The sequence below is a fragment of the Rutidosis leptorrhynchoides genome, chromosome 11 (genome assembly GCF_046630445.1).
Source record: "Rutidosis leptorrhynchoides isolate AG116_Rl617_1_P2 chromosome 11, CSIRO_AGI_Rlap_v1, whole genome shotgun sequence".
NCBI classification, from domain to species: Eukaryota; Viridiplantae; Streptophyta; class Magnoliopsida; order Asterales; family Asteraceae; genus Rutidosis; species Rutidosis leptorrhynchoides.
In genome coordinates, this window is record NC_092343.1 from 279,373,722 (window position 1) to 279,390,535 (window position 16,814).

The following is a 16,814-nucleotide window of genomic DNA, read 5'->3' on the forward strand; positions in this document are numbered from 1 at the left end:
TGTCCGAACTTAAACCCACATCGAATCTCGTACAAGTAAATACATTATATACACATATGCATAATCATTCCACTCACCTCAAGACTCTGGTGGAAGCTAACCGAGCTTGCAAACCTTCGATGTAACGTACCTATTACATTATGCATTTGATTAACATACAATCTAGTTGAATTAAATGCCAACTTCTAACCCTTGAGCATTTAATGACCCGATTGCATTAAATGACTCAACTACACCAAAACCGCCCATTAATGGCCACGCCTCGTCATAGATCACTTAAGGCTAGTGATTAGGGTCTATTAACATCAACTAACATAAACTTGGTGTATTTCATGACCATTTCACCCGATTAGGTCAACTAGTGCTCTTTTGACTCTTTGACTCACAAACCAAGTCAAACTTACACATTAAAAATTCTTTCATCCTTTTAAAAGTGCATTAGTGACTAACAACATCACTTAGCACTTACAACCTCAAATCACAAGACCAAACCCTAGATAATAGCTATTTAGGGTTTCCTTTTAACAATCCAACCCAAAATCCACCCATTTAACCCTCAAATGGGTCACACAAGTTCCATATGAACCAAACCCTAACTTAAACTAAATGAAACTCAAAACTTAGAGTTGAGACTTACCAAAACTATCCTCTTGTAGCTAATAACAAGGAGAGCAACTTTAATTCTTGCTTCTAGGATTGATTCACAAAACTTCACCTTCAAATCTTGAGTTTAATCTAAGTGGGTTTTAGGATTTGAGAGGAAAATGTGAAAGAAAATGGAAAAGAAATAAGAAATGGAGAACAAGTGGCTGATATTAAAAGCTCCAAACAGATCTACACGCAAAAAGACCAAATTGCCCCTAAACCCTATTTAATTTGAGCAGAATTCGGAGTCTGATCTGCAGGGATGCCGCGGCGCAGCGCCATTCGTCGCGGCGAGACGAATCGAAGGAAAAATGATCACTCTTAACCCTCTTTCTGTTCCTGGTTTGCTTCAATGGTCGCGGCGCGAACTCGCTTGTCGCGGTGCGGCGTTAGCCTAGGTCTGGTCACTTCGACAATTTAACATGAATCAAGGGTTCAACAACTAGCACACCTCATTCACCCTTCCTATGCACGTCTAAAATTCAACCTTAAGTCTCACACGACTCAACGCCATCACGACACATTCATATACGCGTACACGCACGCATTCGAATATACCCATATATATACACACATATACATATATGCACTTACACCTAACTAACACTTTAGTTCATTTAATCACATAACGAGTAAGTTATAAGCGTACTATTGATTAAGTACGTACCTTTAGACGCGCACGGGAAAATGGGGTGTTACATACTAACAACGTGGCCAAGAAATTGCACTTCTTTCAACCAAAATGCACACTTAGAAAATTTGGCGTATAACTGTTCTTTTCTTAACAATTCTAATACCAACCTTAAATGCTGCTCATGCTCTTGCTCATTTTTAGAATAGATAAGAATATCGTCAATGAAAAAGATAACAAACTTATCTAGATACGGACTACAAACTCGATTCATGAGGTCCATGAATACAGCTGGCGCATTCGTCAATCCAAACGGCATGACCAAAAATTCGTAATGATCGTAGCGTGTCCTGAAAGCAGTTTTCGGAATATCTTCTTCTTTGACGCGTACTTGATGATAGCCCGATCTTAGGTCGATTTTCGAATAAACACATGATCCTTGCAGTTGATCAAATAAGTCATCAATTCTCGGTAGTAGATACCGATTCTTGATAGTTAACTTATTTAATTCATGGTAATCTATACACATTCATAAGAATCCATCTTTCTTCTTGACGAATAAAATCGGAGCTCCCCACGGTGAAGTGCTCGGTCGAATGAAACCACGGTCCAGTAATTCTTGTAACTGGCTTTGTAACTCTTTCATCTCAGATGGTGCAAGTCTGTATGGAGCACGAGCCACTGGTGCAGCTCCTGGTACTAGATCTATTTGAAATTCTACAGATCTAAATGGAGGTAATCTCGGCAACTCTTCCGGAAAGACTTCAGGAAAATCTCTTGCCACAGGCACATCGTTGATGCTCTTCTCTTTTTCCTTCTTTTCGACTTTATTAACATGTGCTAAGATTGCATAGCACCCTTTCTTCAAGCACTTTTGGGCTTTCAAACAGCTAATGAGTTTTAGCTTTGAGTTACCCTTCTCTCCATAAATCATTACCGGCGTTTTATCCTTACGAGGAATGTGAATTGCCTTCTTGGCACACACAACTTCAGATCCTATTTTGGACATCCAATCCATGCCGACTATTACATCAAAACTTCCTAATTCTATGGGTATCAAATCAATTTTAAAAGTTTCTCCGGCTAAATTTATTTTACAATCACGGCAAATTTTATCGGCTTTAATTAGTTTACCATTAGCTAACTCAATCATGTACTTAGCATCTAGAGGTAATGATGAACAATTTAATTTAGCGTAAAAGTCTCTACACATATAACTTCTATCGACACCAGTATCAAATATAATAGATGCTGATAAGTTATTAATGGTAAACATACCCGTAACAAGCTCCGGGTCTTAACACGCCTCTCTAGCATTAATAATAAATGCTCTTCCACGTGCAGGTCCGTTATTCTTCTCTGGATTCGGGCACTGGCTCTTATAATGACCCTGTTTCCCACACCCATAACAAGTAACAGTGGCCAAGGCAGTTCTGTTTGAATTGGTGGCAGGAGTCTTGGTGTCATTTGTAATTGTAACGGGAACCCTACAATCTTCAGTAAGATGACCCCTTCGATTACAATTGTTGCACACCACATTACAATAACCAGAGTGATGTTTGTGGCATCTGTACATAAAGGATTTCTTCCTTTGTAACCTGAACTTGAACCACTACCCGCACCTTGCGTGGTTTCTTGTTTCTTGTTGGATTGTTGATTACCTTCCCACTTTCTTTTGTTTTCCGATGTCTTGACATCGGTGTTCTTATCCAGAATAATCTGGTCCATCAACTCGTTTGCCATAGTGATGGCTTCATGAATAGTCTTGGGTTTCGATGCTGTAACATTTGCCTTGACATTTTTAGGCAAACCATCTTTGTACAGTTCTATCTTCCGTTCTTCAGTTGGTACCAATTCGGGACATAGCAAAGCAAATTCCATGAATCGCTGATTGTAGTTAGTGAGTTCAGTACCAACAACTTTCAGGTTTCGTAGTTCAGCTTCCAACTTTCTAACCTCGTTCCTTGGACAATACTCGTTGATTAGCATTGTTTTGAATTCTTCCCATGGAGTATCATAAGCTACATCTGTCATAACCCAACCTTAACTATAAGGACGAATACAATAACATATGATTTCATCGCGAGGTATTGACCTCTATATGCGACATTTTTCAAAAACTGCATTCGTTTTTACAATACAAACCATAGCTTTTATTACAAATACAAGGTTTAAACAACTTAATAATGATTATCGTTTAGCGATAATCTTAGACTTACAAACTTTACATGTGATAATAACAATACGACCTCCAACATATTTTACATTACAAATCCTCAAATATGCAGTTTTATTTTTGACACAAATATGCATACTCAAGATCTTGCTTAAATTCAACATGTTGCAACGGAAGCTTTTAGTTATCACCTGAGAATAAACATGCTTAAAACGTCAACATAAAGTTGGTGAGATATAGGTTTAATGCCGGCAGCGTTATAAATATAGACCACAAGATTTCATATATAAACGTTTTAATAAAAATATTCTAAGTTGTTGAGCACTTGATAACCATACTTAACATTTAATCAACGTCGCATATTCCCTTTATTATGAAATCTTACTACACCGTACCAAGTGTAGTTACCGAAAAAAAGTACTGTGCAACCGTTGAATACTGGTCGTCCAGTCCGGTTGGGGTTGTCAGGCCCGATAGATCTATCAACAGGATTCGCGTTTACAATACCTCATGTAAATAATAGTTACCAAGTTACAGGGAAGTATGCCAGTGGTACAACTCAACGTAGAATATATATTTTTAATTACTTGTGTCCATAACGTAAATCATAAAATGCATGTATTCTCATCCCGAAATTTTTAGAGTTTAAAAGTGGGACTATATACTCACCTTTTCCTTGAAGGTATTTAACTCGACTTGGTCTCCGATAGATATCACGAACCTAACCATATATATAATATATCAACATATTTTCTTTTCAAGTAATCGTTACATATATATATATATACTTATAATACTTTTAATATTTTCTTAGTCCGTAGTTAGCAGTCTGTTATTAATGGTCCACAATTAGTTGCTCAATAAAATAAATAAAGACCCCATCGTATTCGTATTGATCAGAATTAATCTCGACCCATGGTACCATGTTGTCAAATCACGTGTTGCGTACATAAAGTACCGTGTTGTCAGATGACGTGTTGCGTACAATCATGAGGTCTTATGATTAATCTTCTCTTGTTGTTTACGGGTGGTCCTGGAATATATAAAATCAAATCATAAGTAAATATATATTAAATATTATGTTAATTAGCCAAGATATGATTAATCCGATTTTGTCATAATATGATATATTACAGGTTTTGAAGTGTTTTAAAAATCAAATTAGAAGGATCTATTTAGTTTGCGAACAGGTTTGAAATCATTCAAACTATGTTCTTGTTGTTAAAAATTTTATAACACAAAATAAGATAGCTATATAAATATGAATCGAATAAGATTATGGATAAGGTTACTACCTCAAGTTACTTAGATAAAGCTACTGGAAAAGATAGAAAATAATCTTGATCAAACTTTCTTATGATGATTATAGGTTGTTCATGAAGCTAGTTCTTCATGAGTATTTGCTGAGATTGTGAAGAACACTTAGAGTTCCTAAGAGTGTGTTTTTTTTTTGTTAGAGAAAGATGGTTGTAAGAATGAAATGAAAAACCAAGGTGATGGTGATACTTATAGGACAGTCTGGTTGTTGAGGGAACAAGGACAAATTATTGTGTTGAATTTTTGAGTAATAATGTATGCTAGCTTACAAATAAGATTCCCTCTTATCTAGGGCAGATCTAAAGCTGATAAGGATATTGATTTGATGTGTATTTACCAATAGTAAATACGTATGGATGATGAGTATGATACGGTAAAAGAAGCTCAAAATCGGGCTTTTATTTTGGGTCCAACCGGGCCAAAAATAAAATTTTAAGACATTTTTATAAAAGAAGCAATGTCGACCCCAGCCAGGGGCTCTGCCCCTTGGACCCCGCCAGGGGTTGCCACCCCTTGGACCCCGCTTATCGGGGGCGCTGCCCTCGAACCCCCGTCATAATCAAGATAAGTTCAAACAAGTGTGCACTCCACACTTCCCCAAACTTGTTCGATATTTATCAAGATTATTTTGGTTACAAATTAATCCTATTACACTTAAATCATATTGGTGACATAAATCACAACACATTATAGATTGTAAGTATATATGTCAAAGAACATTACATATAGTTATCGTTTTGAAAACTTAACTTAGTGGTCTCAAAGTATACTTATAACTCATTGTTGTTAGTTCACAATGAAATGTTAAACCATCCTTAAATCATGTTAAATATGTATAGATATGTACATATACATAATCGTATAATTATCGTGTGTTATATAGTTCGTGATATCATCGGTCAAATTGGACGGTCAAACGTTGTGTAAAACTCTTTTCAAAAATATAAGTCTCAACAGTTTGGATTGCTTATCATGTTGGTAAGGTTTAATTTATGTAAATATTAATCTCATAAGTATAGAACGATCGGAAAATTCCGGGTCGTTACAACATCTCCTCCTACGGCCTTCACATAGTTTTTCCACCACGTGATTGCACTATCTTGTAAGGTGCACGATGCATACTTGGTCATGTCCTTCTCAATACAACCACTGATTTTAAACACATACTCAATCTTTTCGATCCACCGAGTTAAACCGACCGGCCCTTCTGTTCCACTGAATGATGAGGGCTTGCAACCTTGAAAAGTTTTGTAGGTGCATCCCACACGAGGATTTGGGTTAACTGCAGCCTCTCTTGCAGCCTCGACCCATAACATTCTGTCGTTCACTCGCTGATTGATGAGTTCCTCGATTTCTTGTTCAGCCATTCGGTTCAATCGCGCCATAATCTTCAATAAGAATGAAAAAAATAATTATTTACATGGAATATTATAGATGTAGTGTGTATTTACAGTATATCGTAGCTTATTAATAATATGAACCAGTTATTATTATAAAAGCCTTTTCTTCTTATTAGCGTTTTATAATTATATCTAGGGTAGTACCTACCCATTAAAGTTCATACTTAATAGCTTAGTACGAAAATCAATTACTACCACCCAAATAATACTCAACCATGGAAAATTATTGCATTTCACACTTCACTATTTTACATATGCTTATCTTACGTCAAACATTAAACAAACCACACTAGTAATATTATATAAAACGTTATATGATCCCATGGTTTAAAACAACAGCGCATCATTTAACCCAAAACGTTTGTGTTCAAAGAAATCACTTAAAGCTTATCCTGGCTGTCTCCATGCATTTTGGCTGAGGGACCGAAGAACTGGATGTCGGGATAGAACTAATAGGAATAGCGGGAATAGGGGTGGAAGTGTCTTGTGGAGCTGGTGCCACAACATCCTCACTAAACTCGGGATTTGGATTTTCCAATTCAGTAGCCTTTCTTTTCTTTCCTCGTTCGAACTTGTCTTTCGTAATTTCCTGTATTTCTTCCTCCTCAGGATCACTTTCCGGTTCCTCTTCAATTGATTCATCCGAAAATTGTGAGTCTTCCCCAAAGGTGTCGTTTTCATCATTGGATAGGCTAATGATTGGAACACTATCTGAGGATTCTGGTTCGGAGTCACTGAATGTGATAACAAATTCTAAGCCAGACATCTATCACATAACAACTAGCACATTAGTACCACATAATATTTACATATTAATTTTTAACCAACAAGGATAAGCAATAGTTTTTGAAATCAAACATGGTCAAAGTCCAGACTCACTAATGCTTCCTAACAAACTCGATAAGACACACTAATGCAAATTTTCTGGTTCTCTAAGTCCAACGCTCTGATACCACCTGAAGCGTCCCGTTCATATCGAATATAAACGTCACGTACTCATTGGTGTCATTGCGAGGTATTGACCTCTATATGTGACATTTTTCAAAATCTGCATACGTTTTTATAATACAAACCATAACCTTTATTATAATCGAAGGTTCAAACAGTATAATAATGATTATCGTTTATTGATAATCTTAGTTTTACAAACTTTACATTTGATAATAACAATACGATTTCCAACATATTTCACATTACAAATCTTCCGGTATGCAGTTTTATTTTTGACACTGATGTCGTGCGAGGTGTATATAAAATAGCTTATATTTTTACAAGGAAATACTATTAAATACGATACATTTTTACACAAGATATTTATTTATTTATAGAATGGATATACTTAAACCTTGCTACAACACTTATAGGCAGTGTACCTAATCGTACAGTAGTGTAGTTTTTAGTAAGTCCGGTTCGTTCCACAGGGAATCTTTTTTTAAACAAAGCTCAACGCTATATTGGTTTACTTTTATAAAAGTACAAATATATATATATAAATAATATTATTATTATAAAGGGGGGTTTTTACCGTTTAATGACCGGTTTGTCGATTTTAAAACTTTAGTCGCAGTTAAAACCTAATGTAAAATATTAAAAATAAATACAAGACTTAAATTAAAGCGGCAAGTAAATAACGATAATGAAATTGCGAATAATAAAAATGCGATAAAATAAACTTGCGATAATTAAAAAGTACGATAATTAAAAGTGCAATTAAATACAATAACAATAAAAATGCGATAATTAGAAGTGCAATTAAATATAAAATAAAGGAAATTAAATATGAAATAAAAGAATTATGCTTATTTAAACTTCCGTAATCATGATGTTTGACGTGTTGATTTTAGTTTTATGCCCATGGGTTAATTGTCCTTTGTCCTGGATTATTTAATATGTCCATACGGATTTGTCCATAATAGTCCATCAGTCATAAATATAAAGAGCGAAAGCCTTCGTCAAATTATTCTTATTCCCGAAGTCAAATATTCCAACTAATTGGGGATTCGAATTGTAACAAGGTTTTAATACTTTGTTTAATGAATACACCAGGTTATCGACTGCGTGTAAACCAAGGTTTTACTACTTTGTTAACAATTACACCAATTACCCTTGAATGTAATTCACCCCTGTTTCAACAAGTTTATTAACTATTAATCCAGTTCCGTATCCGGTAAAATGAATAATTATTGGTATTTATAGATATCCCGCCCACCGTACCCAGTCAAACGTATGTGGTTATATATAAATACGTCAAATTATAAGTTTGTATATTAAATTAACAAGGTATTGTTTAGTTAATATAAAACCCATTAATAGCCCATAGTCTAATTTTCACAAGTGTCGTTCTTTTGTCCAAACCTCAATTATGGTACAAAGCCCAATTACCCAATTTTAGTAATTAGCCCAACATCATGATTACTTCGGATTAAATAAGCATAATAATAACTTAGCTACGAGACATTAATGTAAAAAGGTTGAACATAACTTACAATGATTAAAAATAGCGTAGCATTACACGGACAGAATTTTGACTTACACCCTTACAACATTCGCTAACATACCCTTATTATTAAGATTAAAATTAAAATTAAAATTAAAATTAAAATATAAATATAAATATATACGATATAGATAGAGAGATGGATATATGATGGATGAAAAATGCTCAGAATTCGGTTGGCTTTATAGGGAGTTTCAAAACTTGGGGCTCCGCGACTCGCGGCCAATTTTGCCTTCAAACTCCGCGAGTCGCGGAGTTTGAAATTACAGCTCAGATACTTTGGAGTCTTCCTTGCCGATGGATTTATAAATATATATAATATATTAAATAATTATAAGAATTATTTAAATATTATATTATATTTATGTGCATAGTTGATTTGTAATTTTTAGTCCGTTGCGTCGAGCGTTGAGAGTTGACTCATGTCCCGGTTCCGGATTTTCGAACGTCCTTGCGTACAATTTAATATCTTGTACTTTGCGTTTTGAATCTTGTACTCTTGTAATTTCGAGACGTTTCTTATCAATAATTGGAACCTTTTTGATTGTCTTTTGTACTTTTGAGCTTTTTGGTCGTTTGCGTCTTCAATTCGTCGAATCTGTCTTTTGTCTTCACCTTTTATTATTTAAACGAATATCACTTGTAAATAGAACAATTGCAACTAAAAGCTTGTCTTCCTTGAGGAATAATGCTATGAAATATATGTTCGTTTTTAGCATTATCAAATATTCCCACACTTGAGCGTTGTTTGTCCTCAAGCAATATCGTCTTGAAATACTAGAATCACTTCTTTATTCTTCACACTTTGTACATCAGTGATTTTCTATACGGCGGTATAAACAATGGTAGTAACGATATGGTTTACAGTCCCACATGACTATAAAAATTTAGATCCATTAAGGAAATTGGATCTTTATGAAAACATTTGATCTTTTGAAAATTAAATCTAGTTTTTACCCTAGATAAGTTTTCCGGAATAACCCTTTACCGGTGTTTGCAAAATATTTTTGTGGGTTTGGTGGGTTTCAGATTTGAAAATTTTAGCTCAAAACTTATGGTTTTGTGTCACCCACTTGCTAACCTTGTATTTGGAAAGCAACACGTCCAGTTTACTTGTCCCGTATATTACTTTTCGGTAAACTACCGTCCGGTTGTAAAGGAAAGCGTTGAACAAGCAACTGTTAAGGCAATGTCCCCTGACATGCTTTTAATTATGGTCTATAACGTGTCGGACGCAATTACTATCCTTGGTAGGAGCAATAGTAAAGCTCACCCTTATAATTTTTTCGATCTGGCACAAGGTCCTGTCTTTGACCATGCTATGCAACCACCGTTCTTACGGTTGACACCCGATTTGGTTCAGGTGACCTAATGAATTCCAGGTGAATTCCTAGGATTTTACGTTCAATGGTAATGAACGCATTGAAAACAGGGTTTTCAGAAAACAAATCGTTTTGTAATTTTGATCAAAATATTTTCTCGTTTAAGCTCGAGTTTAGATATCATCGAATTCCATGAGTTTGTAATTCTCAATCTTTAAGGTCAATCTCTAGGATTGAGTAATATCAGTCTTAAAAGCTGATTTTTAATCTTTAAGGAGATTATCCTTTCTGAGGATCTGATTCATTAGTCTTATCCAGCTAATTTGCATGGTGCCCCCCATTGTACTAGATAAGTCCTTCTCATGGTTAGGATAAATCTGACCACTTGGCGACCCTGTTTAATGCTGAGGTCCGTGGATTTCCTGCTGATTTTAGTGATGACTTTTCTGGATTTTTCGTCAACCTACAGCTGGTCTGGACGACAACTTCATGACCTAAATCAAGAAGCGCGTGTCTTTTTCGGAAGACTTTACTTCCTTTTAATGATGGAATTGATTCATCGTGTAGATCCATCTTTTCTTTTCTTTCATCGGGTAAAACAGTTTAGTTTAGTCCAAAGCAAAAGTATTTTCAGTTATTTGTTTCAGATATATGTGACATATGTTTAAGATAACTTGGTAAATTTTCCCACACTTGGCTTTTATTTTCCTTTTTATCGTCCTCTATTCCATTTTAAATGAATTTTAACATTTTGGTTTGTTTCTCAATTTATGTCCTTTCCGAGGTTACAATAATTTTGGTGTTAAAACCTAGTTTTATCATTCATAAATATGTATAAACATGATTTTGAGTTCATTTAATTGAAAATTTTGAAAAATTTTACTAGAATTGGGTAGTCAGTATATAAGACTAGGGCTGTTCTTTATTATTAGAGAGCACTAGATTCTAATACAACTACTGCTTTACTAGTATTTTTAATGGTAACCAAGTGTATAAAGTAAAAAATTTTAAAATCCGAAAGAATTTAACCCCTTCCCACACTTAAGATCTTGCAATGCCCTCATTTGCAAGAAATTAGTAATAATTTAAATTATTGAGGGTGATTTGTGTGAAAATGATTAAATTTTTACCAAAGTTTCCAAATATATTGGCGTTTGTTTGCTGAATGATAAATGGTGCACATCATTTGTTCATTCCGTCTTGTTGTTATTTCACATATATTTTGCATCTTGTCGTCAAAATTAGTTGCTTTTGCTGAACTTAATGCCAGTCTTTGAAAATGCGTTGTTTTACCCTGTTGTGTACATAAGATAAACTGCAAACATATATACATATTTTTGAAGTTTGGTATATTACCCCACATTCAAAAATTATTAAAATCTAAGAATAAAAGTTAGACAATTATAAAAACTATTACAATATTAACAAAAGTATTAAACGTATCAATCATTACAAACTACAAAATAAAAAAAAAAATTAATAAGTAAACTAGGGATGATATTGGTACCAATAGGGGTTTCAGGCATAACCATAGGTGCTATAGAATGCTTCGGCAGGGTTATACATAGGATAAGGTGGTTGCATCTCTATAGACCAGGGAGGGAAGATGGGTTTCGGTGTAGGAATATAGTTTCTACCTATGTGTTGGCAATGAGCTATGATTTGGTTCTGATGAACTTGCCAATCTTCAAATGCTCTCTGTCTAGCATTTTCGTACTCCTGAGAAGCTATAAACCTTTGCATTTCTTACATCTCATTCCCCCCTCCTACATTACCTTGCTGTTGGTTTCTCTTAACCTGTGGATGTCTACCATGGTATGGTACTGCGGCGTTATTTCGCCTCTTCAAAACTTTCGCACCATGGTATACATTTAAACCTATAGTATCGCGGGGTTCTGGTTCTTCCACTAATAATCCCCCCCGACTTATATCCACACCGAGATATTCAGCAATCAAAGTAATAAAAATACCACCTCCTATTATGCTATGCGGTCTCATCCCCCGAACCATAGCTGATAAATAATAACCCACACAATACGGTATACTTACAGCGCTTTGTGGGTCTCGAATACACATATGGTAAAACAAATCCTGTTCATTTACTTTTTCCTTGTTCTTACCCCTTTGTGTAATCGAATTAGCTAAAAACCTATGAATCACTCTTAATTCGGCTCTATCTATATCCAAATAAGAGTAATTTCCCCCTTTGAAACGGTGATGGCTTGTCATTTGACTCCACACACCGTGTGTATCAAAATTTTCATCTATCTTTCTACCGTTTAGTATCAACCCTCTACAATCGGCAGATGCTAACTCCTCAGGCGTATATATACGTAAAGCCTGAGCCATGTCTAGTAAAGACATGTGGCGCATCGAACCGCCTAACAAAAATCTAATAAAAGAACGATCGGTTAAACTAGCTACCCGATCATTCAACTCTATACTACATAACAATTCTTCACACCATACTTTATATACAGGTCTACGCATGGTGAATAAACGTACCCAGTCATTAAAATTAGAATTACCATACCTCTGTACAAGTAATTCCCTAATTGGCCCGGCCAATTCTACAGCTTCTAAGGGTCCCCATTCTATGACCCTCGGTACCTCAACAACCTTAGAATGAAGAGTATGCAAACCCCTTTGATATTTTGGATAATCTATCCAAAGTTTGTCAAATCTCAGGTTCGGGTGCAACTCTTCCAAGTGCATATCATAAAAGGTCATGACTGGATGAGGTATATCTTGCTTGTAGTAGTTATCCACCTCCTGTTGTTCCGCATTCTCAGCAGGAGCATTGCGGGCTTGGGATGAAGATTCACCCCTTTCAGTCTGCAAAACACATCAAACACAATTTTTGTGCATCCAAATATGCATTAGTGTCAGCAAAATCATCAATCAAAATAATTACAATGACATGATCAATTTATATCAAACTTAAGCTCATTTTCATATTTTCATCAAATCTACACTTTTTCAAACAAGCATATACGAAAATGTTCGCCAAGTTCATAAGCATTCAACTCAAATAACATGTCAAAATAATCATTACTAGCAATTAAACAAGTCTCAAATGGCATTATCTCTCAAAAATCAAGTTTATGAATTTTAGACTTTGAAAGAGTCCACTTTAATTCTCAAAATCATATTTAGGCTCAAAGTTTGGATCATTTAACTACCTAAACATGTTACACTACTTAATTTAGCAACAATTCATGACAAAAATCGGCCATAACCTGTTTATATCAAAAAGTCCCAAATTTGCTCAAGAACACAAACCCTAGATTACTCAAAATTTGAAGTTTAAGGCTTCTAATCATGTTAAACAGCATCAATCTAGGTTATACAAGCATAATACATAAACAATTTAAGCATAATTACACTAAAAAGCATCAAAATCAAATTGGGGAAAAAATTGCTCAAGAACACTAATTTTGGATTAAATGGTGTTTAGGTGTAGAAATTTACCGTTTTTCTTGAGTAATTCCTAGATAGCATCCTTCTCAACATGATTTTAGTAAAAGATTTGGTGATTAACGGTTAAAAATTGTGATTTTGGGGGTGTTTTTGGGTGTTTTTTCGGAGTATTTCGCAGTGTTTTCGGTTTTGGTTTGTGTGGACTGATCAGTTTGCAGCTCTTTTTATTTTTTCTGTATTTCGGTCCTCCCGCGACTCACGGTGTTTGGACCCTTCAAACTCCGCGAGTCGCGGAGTTTGCTAATTTTTTTTTTTTTTATAAATCTTTAACTTATAAAACAATTAAGTAATTAATTTTAAAATTTTGTTTCCCTTGTTATTTAGGACGAGGTCGTTTCGGATCGATGTCCTAGTCCGTCCTTCGACAAAATTTTAAAATTTGTCTTTTTGTAGCGATTGTTTTAAAAGCTAAGATTTTTGGGTTTTTTAATGTTTTTGGCATACTTTAATTCAATAAGATTAAAAATAATGATAATAAAAGTTCTCGTCCCTTCCTCGGGTAAAGCAATTTCGGTTCAAAGACCTAGTCTTCAACTTACGACGAATTTTAAAAATCATATTTTTAACTTAATGAGATAAAGTAAATTTTTGTTTTTAAATTCACACAACTTAAATATAAAATTCAAAATTAATATTAAAAATTCACACCAAACTTAAAATTTGAAATGCATAAAATTAAAATTTCATATTTTAAAAATTAAAAATTCACACCAAACTTAATTTAAAAATTTATAAATTCAGACCAAACTTATATTAATTTTTCAAATATTTACAATTTTAAATATATTGTTTTTACAAAGTTTACAATATTAATTTAAGATTTAAATATTAATTTTAAAAACATGGTAAAAATAAAATTAAAAATCTTTTTGGCTTTTTATCCCACTTTAATCAATCAAATATTATCAAAAATATGCGCCCCTCTTTTCGGTAAAGTAATTTCGGTTCCAAGACCTAATTTAACTCATGACGAATTTTTGAAATATTTTGGGTTGATTGTTTAAAGATATTTATACCTTAAGAATAAACGTTAAATTTCGCAGTGATGTAATAAATTTTTGAATGATATCAATAATTTCGGTCGCCAAACCTAATTTTATTCAATACCAATTTAATACTTTTTAGCGAACAAATTAGCATTTATTATCAAAAGGTTAAAAATAAAATAAAATAAAAACTGTACAGACTTACCTGTGAAATAGATTTCTTAGTTATATGATCTATCCCATTCATAAGATAGTCGGTTTAATTGGTTTTCCATGGCTACATAGGCGTAACCTCGAGCATTCAGTGTCTTTTCTTCTAAACATATGAACGGTCCGTCTCTGCATAAAGTCACAAATTCGGTATTTGAATAGGTTTGATTATTTGAACATTTACCTCCATGTGACCATTTTCCGCATTTGTGACATCTTTCTAGGTGTCGTGCTCTTCTTTTCGCTGCGGATTTTGATTTTCCTTTACCAAATTGTAACTTATTATCTTCGCATCTGGATTCTTTTCTAACTCCGTCCATTCTTTCTCTGATTACTGATACTAATTCACTCGGTAGTATGTCATTATTACGTTTAGTGATCAAAGCGTGTAGCATTAGACCATGGTTTAGTTCACAGGCAGTCTTCATTTCGTAAAAACCTAAAAAAAAAAATTCAGAATGGGGGGAGAAGACTAGTTCTTTAGGGTCTGCTAGGGAAAGACCATTCGGGTTCCATTTTCGAGAACTATACGAAAACAGACAATCTAACTCTAACAGAAATACATAAACCCCTTTGATTCTCCCCACACTTAGTTGGCTGTGGTATCGAAATTGTGATTAACATTATTTTCAATTGAATCATCAACAACTTGTATATCTTTGACTTTTACTTCAATCCATTTGTTGATTTCCTCCGTAACTTTCACAAATTCAACTAACATTGCCTTTTCTTTTGACGATAAATTGGATATTAATCGGTTATATAACTTAAAGTTTCCTTTAATCTTAGCATCGTGAATCCGTTTATAAAGTTTCTTCGTTGAACTGTTAAAAATGGATTCATCTAATTTCGTATCATCAACGGCATTCTTTGTGATTGGATCATCATTAAGTGTTTCTTCATCTTCCCCACACTTATGCATTTTTATTGGTCTAACAGTTTTGGTTTGTGGAGATCTAAACTTTCGGTTCACAAAGGTGATCGATGTATCACCATTCCTAAGTGTTATTCTACCTTCTCTTACATCAATGAATGCCTCGGTGGTTGCTAAAAATGGGCGACCTAGAATTAGAGGAATATCAAGGTTTTCCTCCATATTAATCACTATGAAGTTTGCAACAAAGGTCAAACTTCCCACGTTAACAAGTAAATTATTTGCTATTCCAACCGGGTGCTTAATGGTTTGGTCAAATGATTGAACACCTATTTTGGTTGGTTTTAATTTACCCATGCCTAATCTTTTGTATAAGGAAAGAGGCATAATATTTGCACTTGCTCCTAAATCTGCGAGTCCATTATATACAGCACCATCATTAAGTAAGCAAGAAATGATAAATTCACCCGGGTCTCCTGCTTTAGTAAGTCGAGTTGGTTTGTAAACCTTTTTCGGGTGTTCTTTCCTTGGTTCTTTCATTTCTATTTGAATTTCTTGTTCACATTTTTCTTCGTTTCTTGGAATGGGAGGTTTGTATAGGAATTCTTCTTCATCACTCAAATTTGAATCCTCCCTATATTCCAGTTTTGATTTTTCATATGTTGTTGATAACATATTTATGTTTTCATTTTGAAGGTTTTCTTGGGTGGTGAAATTATGATTAACTTCATTGTCAACTTCCATCGGACCATGTATGTAATGTTTAATTCTGTGACCATTAACTTTAAATTCAATCCCATTTGAATTTATCAATTCTATCGTTCCATATGGGAAAACTCTTTTGACTATGAATGGCCCAGACCATCTTGATTTCAATTTTCCAGGAAATAGCTTGAATCGTGAATTGAAAAGAAGAACTCTGTCTCCTTCTTTAAATTCTTTTGAACTTCTGATTCTTTTATCATGCCATTTCTTCGTTCTTTCTTTATAGATTAACGAATTTTCGTATGCTTCATGTCTTAATTCTTCTAATTCGTTTAGTTGACTTAATCGTAGACGTCCGGCTTCATGTAAATCAAGATTACATGTCTTTAAAGCCCAAAATGCTTTGTGTTCAATTTCTACTGGAAGATGACATGCTTTTCCATAAACAAGTCTAAAAGGTGTGGTTCCAATTGGAGTTTTGTAGGCTGTTCTAAAAGCCCAGAGTGCATCCTCCAATTTAATGGACCATTCCTTCGGATTTGATCCTACGGTTTTCTCTAGAATACGTTTT